The sequence below is a fragment of the Rhinoraja longicauda genome, chromosome 10 (genome assembly GCF_053455715.1).
Source record: "Rhinoraja longicauda isolate Sanriku21f chromosome 10, sRhiLon1.1, whole genome shotgun sequence".
Taxonomy (NCBI): Eukaryota; Metazoa; Chordata; class Chondrichthyes; order Rajiformes; family Arhynchobatidae; genus Rhinoraja; species Rhinoraja longicauda.
In genome coordinates, this window is record NC_135962.1 from 36,429,202 (window position 1) to 36,439,862 (window position 10,661).

Below are 10,661 nucleotides of genomic sequence, written 5' to 3' on the forward strand. Positions count from 1 at the left end.
TGAAAGCCCCATGAAAGTAGAACAGAAAGCCTTAATGAGGTTTCACTTATTACTACAGAATCCTGACAATAACCAAATAGTTTTCATTTCATTTTGTTGTCTTGAGATTTGGGGTTCACAGATCACAAATACCATATTGCTGTTTGAAATCTGAGGATTTGAATTAAAAGCTTCCGAACATTACACATCATTCGGATTCATGAAAAGTCACTGCATTGATTACTATGCTACAACTTTTGTAAATCTGAGCATCAAATTATAAAAATGGAATCCGATAATTTCAAATCACTGCTCCTTGACAACATTCTATTGTGGTTAAACATTTACCATAGGACAACAAAGTAGCTGATATAAAATTAAAATTAACTGAGTTTCTCCTCAAAAACAGCTACATCGACCCCTCAGTGCAGAAGGGTGGGATTCCTGAAGTTTCCGGCTGCTTGAAGCACACTGGAGTGGTCACGCAGCTCGTCAGAGAAGCCCATAAAATCAGAGGCAACCTAGTTGTTCTGTGGTTGGACCTGGCCAATGCCTATGGGTCCATAACGCACTACCACCGCCACCATGTTCCCAGTAAGATCAAGGTTCTGATCCTGGATTATTACCATAATTTCAGGCTGAGGGTGACTTCTGGGTCAGAAACATCAGACTGGCATGGGCTTGAAAAAGGAATAATAACAGGCTGCACCAAGTCGAGTGTACGACAGCCCCCAATAAGAGCTTTTATGGACGACCTTACCATCACCACAACATCGGTCCCAGGGAGTAGGTGGATCCTACAAGGTCTTGAGAAACTTATCACCTGGGCAGGGATGAGTTTCAAGCCAACCAAGTCAAGGTCCATGGTGCTGAAGAAGGGGAAGGTGACTGACAAATTCCACTTATTATCCGGAACTGCCATTCCCTCAATCACTGAGAAACCTGTCAAGAGTTTGGGGAAGCTTTTTGACACAACTCTGAAAGACTGCCGCCATTCAAAAGCCCATCGAAGACCTTGAAGCCTGGCTCAGCAAAGTCGACAAGTCAGGCCTGCCTGGCAGATTCAAGGCCTGGATCTATCAGCATTCCACCCTGCCCTGTATCCTGTGGCTTCTGCTGGTTTACGCTGTTCCATTGACCCCAGTTGGGTCCCTCGAAAGGAAGATCAGTGGCTTTCTTTGCAAGTGGCTTGGTCTTCCCTGGAGCCTCAATAGTGCAGCACTGTATGGGACCAGTAACATCTTGCAGCTCCCATTCAGTGGCCTCACTGAAGAGTTTATGGTGGCATGGACAAGAGAAGCCCTACAGTACAGGGACTCCAGGGACCAGAAGGTGTCATTGGCTGTCATTGGCTGGCATGAGGCGAGAACGGGGAGGAAATGGAGGGCAGAGAAAGCAGTGGAGGTGGCAGAGTCACACCTAAGACAAAAGGCATTGGTGGAAGTCATAGCAACTGGCAGAGCGGGCTTGGGATACTTCCCTAAGACCCAGGTTGGCAAGGCCCAGGGCAAGGAGAGACACCATCTCATCCAGGAAGAGGTCCGAGCAGGTATGGAGGAAGAGCGTGTGAGCAGGACGGTGGGGCTAAGGCAGCAGGGAGCGTGGACAAGGTGGGAGAGCATACCGCAGTGCAGGATTACCTGGTCAAACATCATGCAAGCAGACTTCCAGCGCGTCCGGTTCCTTGTCCCAGCTGTCTACGATGCCCCACCAAGCCCAGCAAACCTCCACATCTGGGGCAAGAGCGTGACACCTTCCGGCCCACTTTGCACTGGAAGGGGATCATTAGAACATCTCCTCAGCAGCTGCCCAAAGTCCCTTGGGGAAGGTCGCTATCAGTGGCGCCATGACCAGGTGCTCAAGGTGGATGCTGAGAGCATAGCCACTGCCATCAGTAGCAGCAAATACCACCACGCCCCAAAGAAATCAATCACTTTTGTCAAAGCTGGAGAGAAGCCTCGACCACAACCAAAACAAGGGCGGGCCTCCTCTACACGGCCACTGACTGGCAGCTGCACGTCGATCTGGGCAAACATCTGAAATTTCTGCAGCACATCACAGCAACACCACTCCGGCCAGACATAATCATCACCTCCGAAGTGACAAAACAGTGGATTATTCTGGAGCTGACAGTGCCCTGGGAAGAGCATATGGAAGAAGCAAATGAGAGGAAACGCGCAATGTACCAGGAACTGGTGGAGATGTGCCGGGACAGAGGCTGGAAGACACGCTATGAACCCATAGAGGTGGGCTGCAGAGGCTTTGCAGGACGCTCACTCTGCAAAGTCATCAACCAATTGGGCATTACGGGGTTGGCAATGAAGAGGGCCATTCAATCCGCAAGCGAAGCCACAGAGAAAGCCACGAGATGGCTTTGGATTAAGAGGGCTGATCCGTGGGCATTTGCTGCTGGGACGCAAGTCGGGGCCTGATCAACCCCGGTTGGGTCGCCTGGGCGAGGGTGTCTGATGTTGTGAGACCTGAAACACCCAATGACCCCAGGTCACATTACTGAGGATGCGTCCCAGTGCATCCAGAAGATGTATCTTGCACAATCCACATTGGAGAAGCTCAAGGAAAATTATACAGCCGTATTTCAAATTAAAGCAATTTTCATGTGTCTTTTTTGTAAACCAGCATCTGCAAATCCTTGTTTCTGTAGATGCTGGAAACCTGAAAGTCTGAAGATTTCTCCCCTTGAGGCCTCTTGGTACTTTATCATAACCTGCATACGAATCCAATCTCAGGCATAGAAAGCGAGAGTTAAATACTCCCTATACACTCATGACTGTGCAGCCAAATTCTGTTCCAACTTCATTTATGCTTGCAGATGATACCTACTGTAGTGGGCTAGATCTCAAATAATGATGAAAGGAGTACAGGAAGGAAATAGCGAGCTTTGCAACATGGTGTCAAGACAACAGCTCCCCCTCAGTATCAGCGAGATGAAAAAAGTAATTACTGATCAGGAATTAATGTGTATACACATCCAGGTCAACATTAGTGGGTCCCACTGAGTTACTCCAGCTTTTTATGTCTATTTTCGGTTTAAACCAGCATCTGCAGTTCCTTCTTACACATTAATGGTTTCCAAAGTGGAAATGGTTGAGTGTTTCATATTTCCTGGCGTAAATTTGTCCTGGACCAACTACATTGAAACTGTAGCCAAAAAGCACATTAACGCATCTATTTCCTCAAAAGACTAAAGAGGTTTGATAACTTCTACAAATGGACCATAGAAAACATCTGGTTGGGATGCATCAGAACTTGGTTTGGGAATAACTCTGCCCACGACTGCAGGAAAGTGCAGGAATGTAGCTTAGTTCATCCCACATCCACCTTCAATCCCATTGACTGCATTTACACTTCATGCTGCCTCCAGACAGCAGCCAATATAATCAAGGACATTTTTGCTCTGGTGAGTCCCTCTTCTCCCCTCCCACATTGGGCAGAAGATACAAATGTTTGAAAGCACATTCTACCAGATTCAGTAACAGCTTATTCCCTGATGTTATCAGATTAGTAAACAGTCTTCTCATAAACTTGGGTGTAGTCCCGAACTCCCAAGCTACCACTTTGAGTCCTTGCACCATTTTTTTTAATCTGCACTTTCTCTGCAACTCTCATGCTACAATGCTGTAACATTATATTCTGCACTCTGGTATTTTTCTGCAAACCAAATTACATTTTAATCAAAGTTCAGTGGTCTGAAGTAAGTTAGGGTTGTGATAAACAATTAAATGAAGAGTTCCAAAAACAGGTAATTTACACATTTATACAAAAATGTCTAGTTTTAACAAGAGGTTACCAGGGCAAGCTGGGGTATTATTTATTGTCTCATTCATCACATTATAATTGTTAATATTGCAAATTCAGATTTGTTATGTAGCATCATATCTGTGAATTATCCAAATGTATGAAAAAACAAAGATTTAGTTTTAGTATATGTAAAGTGATCCATTATGATACATTTTTCCACATTCCAGATAGACAGCAGTCATAAAACAATTTAGCATGAACAAGGTTCAATTGTTAGATGCAGTCGACTCCAACTCAGAAGGACAGAATTAAGTACTTTAATTTCAGGTTGCAAAGCAAGCAGTCTACTTAAGGGGACTAGTTGCTAATGCCAATTAACATTGTGGCTGTATTTAGAAATAATCACATGCAAGAATTTTAGATATGGAATAGTATCTGCATAGAACAGAGCTTTAAAGCCAAATTATTCTGTTTGCATTGCTCCAAATAATTGGATCAGGGACATGTATTATGCTGATTAATCGTTTTTACACTGTAAACCATCACGAATAAGAAATATAAAAGCAAACATAAATTTGACAAATTAGCAAACAAGAAGCAGCCAAAAACAATACAAGCTATGAGTAAAGTGCAGAATTTATCAAAATTATTGTGAATATATTCCACACATATTACACCCCTAGCTCGTAAAGATCCAACACCTTTTCTAGCCAAAAGGAACTGCAGATGCTGGTTTACAAAACCAAAAGACACAAAGTGCAGGAGTAACTCAGCAGGTCAGGCAGCATCCATGGGGGAACATGGATCGGTGACATTTCTGTTTGGGACCCTTCTTCAGACCAAAAACGTCACTCATCCATGTCCTCCAGAGATGCTGCTTGAACCACTGAGTTACTCCTGTATTTTGTCTTGTTCTAGCTTTAGGTTACAATCCAGAACATGCAAATAGATTTAAAATAAAATATCAATTAGATGTTGGTGATAAGAAAATAGACAATAGACAATAGGTGCAGGAGTAGGCCATTCGGCCATTCAAACCAGCACTGCCATTCAATGTGATCATGGCTGATCATTCACAATCAGTTCCTGCCTTCTCCCCATACCCCCTGACTCTTTAAGAGCTCTATCTAGCTCTCTCTTGAAAACATCCAGAGAATTGGCCACCACTGCTTTCAGGGGCAGAGAATTCCACAGATTCACAACTCTCTGACTGAAAAAGTTTTTCCTCATCTCCATTCTAAATGGCCTACCGCTTATTCTTAAACTGCGGCCCCTGGTTCTGGACACCCAACTTTGGGAACATGTTTCCTGCCTGTAACGTGTCCAATCCCTTAATAATCTTGTATGATAAAATAACAAAGCATTTCTTGTTTCATGTTCTTAAAACAATGTAATTTTTATATTTCCATCATCATTAAGTCGTCAAAATGCAGAAAAACAAATAATCTGGTCTCAAATTAACAAAACAAAACAGAAGGAAAAATGTAAATAAAACTTAACACAGGATTTTGAACATACTAGTTTCATTTATCAAGAAACATGAATGAACAAATCAACATGGTCAAGCAGTTGTCAATATGGGAAAAGCAATTGTGTTCAGCAAAACTGAGCAAAGTTTCCTTGTCCCACCCCCACCTCTTTCCCAGCTTTCTCCTCCTTACTACAATCAGACTGACAAGGGGTCACTACCCGAAACGTTGCCTATCCATGTCCTGCAGAAATACTCTCTGACCCACTGAGTTACCCCATCATTTTGTGGTTTGCTAATTTTTCTTTAAATTATTCATGTAACATAGAAATATAGAAAATAGGTGCAGGAGTAGGCCATTCGGCCCTTCGAGCCTGCACCGCCATTCAATATGATCATGGCTGATCCTCCAGCTCAGTAACCTGTACCTGCCTTCTCTCCATACCCCCTGATCCCTTTAGCCACAAGGGCCACATCTAACTCCCTCTTAAATATAGCCAATGAACTGGCCTCAACTACCTTCTGTGGCAGAGAATTCCACAGATTCACCATCTCTGTGTGAAAAAAAAAGTTCTCATCTCGGTCCTAAAAGACTTCCCCCTTATCCTTAAACTGTGACCCCTTGTTCTGGACTTCCCCAACATCGGGAACAATCTTCCTGCATCTAGCCTGTCCAACCCCTTAAGAATTTTGTAAGTTTCTATAAGATCCCCCCTCAACCTTCTAAATTCCAGCGAGTATATATATATTTATAAGATATATTATAAGAAAGATATATTTAGACTGTCTCCTGCAGTTCAAGACACACTTTGTAAGTTATAGAAAACTTTTGTTTTATCTCTTTAGCATCTAAAGTCCATGGACACATGGACCAGAAATCAAAACTGATTCATTAAACTTTGATGCATGTATCATGTTCAGTTTAAATTGAGTGTGAAAAAATATTTCAACTGTACTAAAATGCTGACCACAATGCAAGCAGAAGACAATTAAACTAATCATATAATTTGTAACAATTATAACGTACGGTATTTTATTCCTATTGAGCCAGACCCAATCGAAAAGGTGCAATGTTTGGTGCCCGTCATCAAATAAAGCTAGAATTTTGCAATTCATTAACATTTCTTCGCCAATAGTCAGGTTAGGGAAAATTCAGTTTAAATAAATCCACTTGAAATATAAGTCTTGAAATAATTGAGCAGTGAAAAGTTTACACAGTTGAAGGTATGTGCACAAAATACAATAGAGAAAATTTAGATCTATCAAGACTTTCATGAAATAAAATCCAAGTTACCTTGACATCCCTCCAGCCTAGCTGCTGCTGATTATTAAAAGAACTTAAATAATCCAATTATTCCAAGTAATTTTATGGAATGAAAGAACATCACACAGTATTCCCATGGAAATGCTTTCAAGAGTGCTGTATATTAATGTTACTGGCCACTGAGACAATTATTGCACCCAGTAGAAAAGGATTAGTCTTGAAATGGTGTGCTATTGAAAGATAATTGTATTCTATCACTCTGGTAGACAAGTCCTGAACTAGGGCCACAGAGTTAAAACTAAGTCTGGATCATTTCGGAGGATGTCAAAATGTACTTGACAAAACATTTACAATGTTTAACTTACAATGTTTACAAGGCATTTGGGTTGGCACGGAGAGGAAAGGCATAGAGAGATAAGGACCCAAATTTGGGAGGGAAATATTGCTTTTATCCTAACCAAAGTCTATTCACATACACATACCAAGCAATTATGTAATAAATACTCAATTATAAATACCTTGTCAAATCTATTACATTGAATTTATCCAAATATTGTTTAATTCAAATGTCATAAATTAAAGTGACCCACACCCAGTTGATTGAGAACTCAGTGAGTCACAATTTAGACAGGCCTTTGTTTTATTTTAAAGTCAACATCTCCCCAAAAGGGAGTTAGCTCAAGCACCTGCCAATTTGGCGATTAAGAAGCCGGCCAATGATTCACTTACCTTTCTCAGGAAACAGAAACCACTGCTGAGGACATCTATTGTTGTTGGAAAACTTCCATTGGTTAGCTAATCATAGAACATACCTTTTTAGAATTCTGCCACATTTAAAACAGACCAATATTTTCTCTATACTTATACTTTGTTGTATTAAAGAGTCAGGTAAGATTAAACAAGGAAACTGTGAGATGACAGAGACCCAATGAGCTGAAATAGTGTCACACTTTGTCCTGGGAAGGTATGTAAATTTCTCACCAGCACTTTTAATAGGAATTAAATTCACAGAATAATCACAAATTTCCTTTGGAATATTTTACAGATATGATCCACCTCCACACAACTTTCTTCTTTTTTGATAAAGTTCACTTTGGTACAGTGTTAAAAGGAACCTCGAATGCTCGTTTCGAAAGAAAAGATAGTGCTCAGATAGTAACTCAGCCTCTGTGGAGAACATGGATAGGCGGCGTTTCCATTTATTCTAATCCATTTGCTGAGGTCGTTGGTGCTATTTTTTAAACCACGGCAGTCAACCTGTACACAAAACTTTTCCGGTGGTTCTGATGTTATTAAGTACAAAATACAAAACATCTTCGGGAAAGGGATCTTTTAACCATTATCCACGTTTTGCTCAAGAGGAATGCGCATGAGTGATTGAAACGATGCCCGCTTCTCTGTCGGAACACAACCATACAACTGGCCCAACTTGTCTATGCGGACCAAGGAGTTCCATCCAATCTGATCAAAACGTTATCATATATATTATCAATACTATCCAGTATTTTCAAGTTATCATTTAATTGATGGCTTTTAAATGCCAGGCGGATAGCTTTAATCTGCAGAAACTTTTAAATGCAACCATTGGCCTGCCCGTTTTGCTCGGTACTAAAACGGAATAATTTCCACCTCTTTTTAGGGAACTGAATAATTAAATTATTGCATTCACAATCATCCAGGGCGTCTGGAAAAATAGTTTTTAAGACTAATAAATGAGACTTCAAAAGTAAAACAGGAAATAAATGTTATTGTGAGACTCGGGAAGGTAGAACAACGTACAAATTTTAGTGTAACTTTTATTCATAGAAGATTCCGTTTTTAGAAAATTTTGTCCAGAGAATGTTTACTATGAAAACGATATTTGTTGCAAAGAAATGTCTTTAACTTACATGCCAACCTTTATACATTGCAATTTAAAAAAAACGTTTTTTAAAAAGAAGTAAAACGGTGTGAATTTTCCATTTCACTTCAACAGGGTCCACGTGGGGGAATTGAAGAGGTCGGGAGCAGCTTTGGCTAATAGATTTCCTTGTTAACTCGGTTAACAAAATCGGTATGGAATCATCGTTAGAACGTTATTTTGATCAAAATATTGAAAATGTAAGTTAATTTCTCTCCTATAATAAAACTAACTAAAAGAAAGATATCCGAGAGCGAGAATGTTCTGATGAAATTAACGGTGTTTCTGTTGTCTTTGTCAGTTTTCTACTGCTTGAGACCATGTCAAATTGCTTGAATGTGTTACTGGGTGTGATGTGATTATCGGTTCATGGATCTTAAAGATGTTTATCTTTCATTTCTGTGACTTCGCTCGTTATCTTAAGAAACGTTGTTTTTTTTCTCTGTTGTCTCACTATCCAATCAATACAAAGTATTATAAATTGTTATAGTTCAAGTTTCAGATAAGTAGTAGAAAAGGTAAACCGGCCAAAAACGCGACAATAATTCTACTTCGACGTATTTTGTAGGTACATTTGGTTTGTACAGTTTGGCGTTTCCTTAATATATATATATTTAAAAGTATATTCAGGGAATTCTATCAATTCCACGATTACCTAGCGTGTTATTATTCTCAAATTCCCCCAAATGTTTAATTCCTTCTACTGCTGTGCACAATTATATTTTAATGACCACAGCAATTCCGGGTCGGACTCTAATATTGTACCCAAATAGTTACGATGGATTCTTGCACTTACCGTACCTCCCAACTCGTTAGCGTTTGAGATGGGCTTGGAGTAACACAAATAAATATGTAGCTATTAAAAAAGAATTAATTTAAAATCCTGCAGTAAAATAACTTTCTTGCGAGTCTGAAACACTCTAGTCCCCTCACTCCCTTTTCCTACGTGACATAATTGTTCTAACCCCAATGTTTCCGAGAAACGCAACTATCGCTCTTTAACAGAGCTATCTATAATTAGAACATAGAATATTTCAGCACAAGACAAGACCTTCGGCCCACAATGTACGTGCCGAACATGACGTCAAGAACAACAGTCTAATTTATATTTGTGGAATCTTGCAGTGCATTTAGCAGCCGCCATATTTCCCTGGATCAGATTAGCTTGGGGTGGGAGGTGTGTTGAGGGTGTCCCAGGGTTGGCAAGGTACCAAATGCAATATTGTTTCAACAAATAATGGGAAAAGCAAACTTTTCCAGAGTTTTGGCAGAGTGATTGAGATCTGACCCACTTCCGCTCCACACTTTCCAAAATGTCCGAGAAAAATAGTTCATGACCTCAACGAACTGCTCTTGAAATATCAATGTGGGAAATGATAGCTATTGCAATCAAATCCTCTCCCTCCCTCCCTCGTTGACCAAACAAAGCCCAGTCTTCAGGTAGGAGAAGGGATAAACTGACCACAAAAATCCTTGTTTACAACTAACTCCAAGCATTCCTCCCTGGTGCAAGGATTCCAAGGTACCCAAGGATCTCTTGCAAGTAACTGCCCATTGGAAGTAAAAACTCACCTCAAGAACTCGCTACACCAGAATTTCAGAACTATTGCTTCCCATCCCCATCCACTTCCACTTGGACTGGGCATCAAACCCTTTCCTCCCTCCACAAGTTCAGCAAGTATCCCCTGTCTGTGCTGAGCATGATGCCAAGATAAACTAATCTGCAATGGAAATGAAACCAATGTTTTAAGCTTTGCTCTGTAATTTGTTCTTGTTGACATTACATGGTCCTCGCCTGTATCCGAAAAATCTGACATTCAGAAGCTGATTAATTGTTGTAATAAAACATCTATCTTCCAATATATCTAGATCTGAAGGATGCTCTCATTGCACTTGATCCTGAGGCTCTGACTTGACCAGCCTAATTATGAACCATATGTTATTAATCCACAATTGAAGGAGAGGAAACAAGTGTACATCCAATGTAGGAAACCAAAACCTCTTCATTGACCATCAAGTTGTCCTTTTTCAAAGACTGTGAACAACCTTTACCTGAACCCAAATACACTGTGGGATTATCAGTGCCACAAATGGCATATGCTTGATGATCCAAAGTGCAAGCACAGCCAATGAATCGAACATATCACATCAACTTAACTCCAAGAAATATTGCAGCACCTCATTTCTCCACTTGTTATCTCAGCGAGTTACTGAATATAAATCGGGATCCTTTTGCCACTTGATCCTTTCCTTCTTTCAGGTACTTAAAGATAAAGAGGGCTCTGCATGTC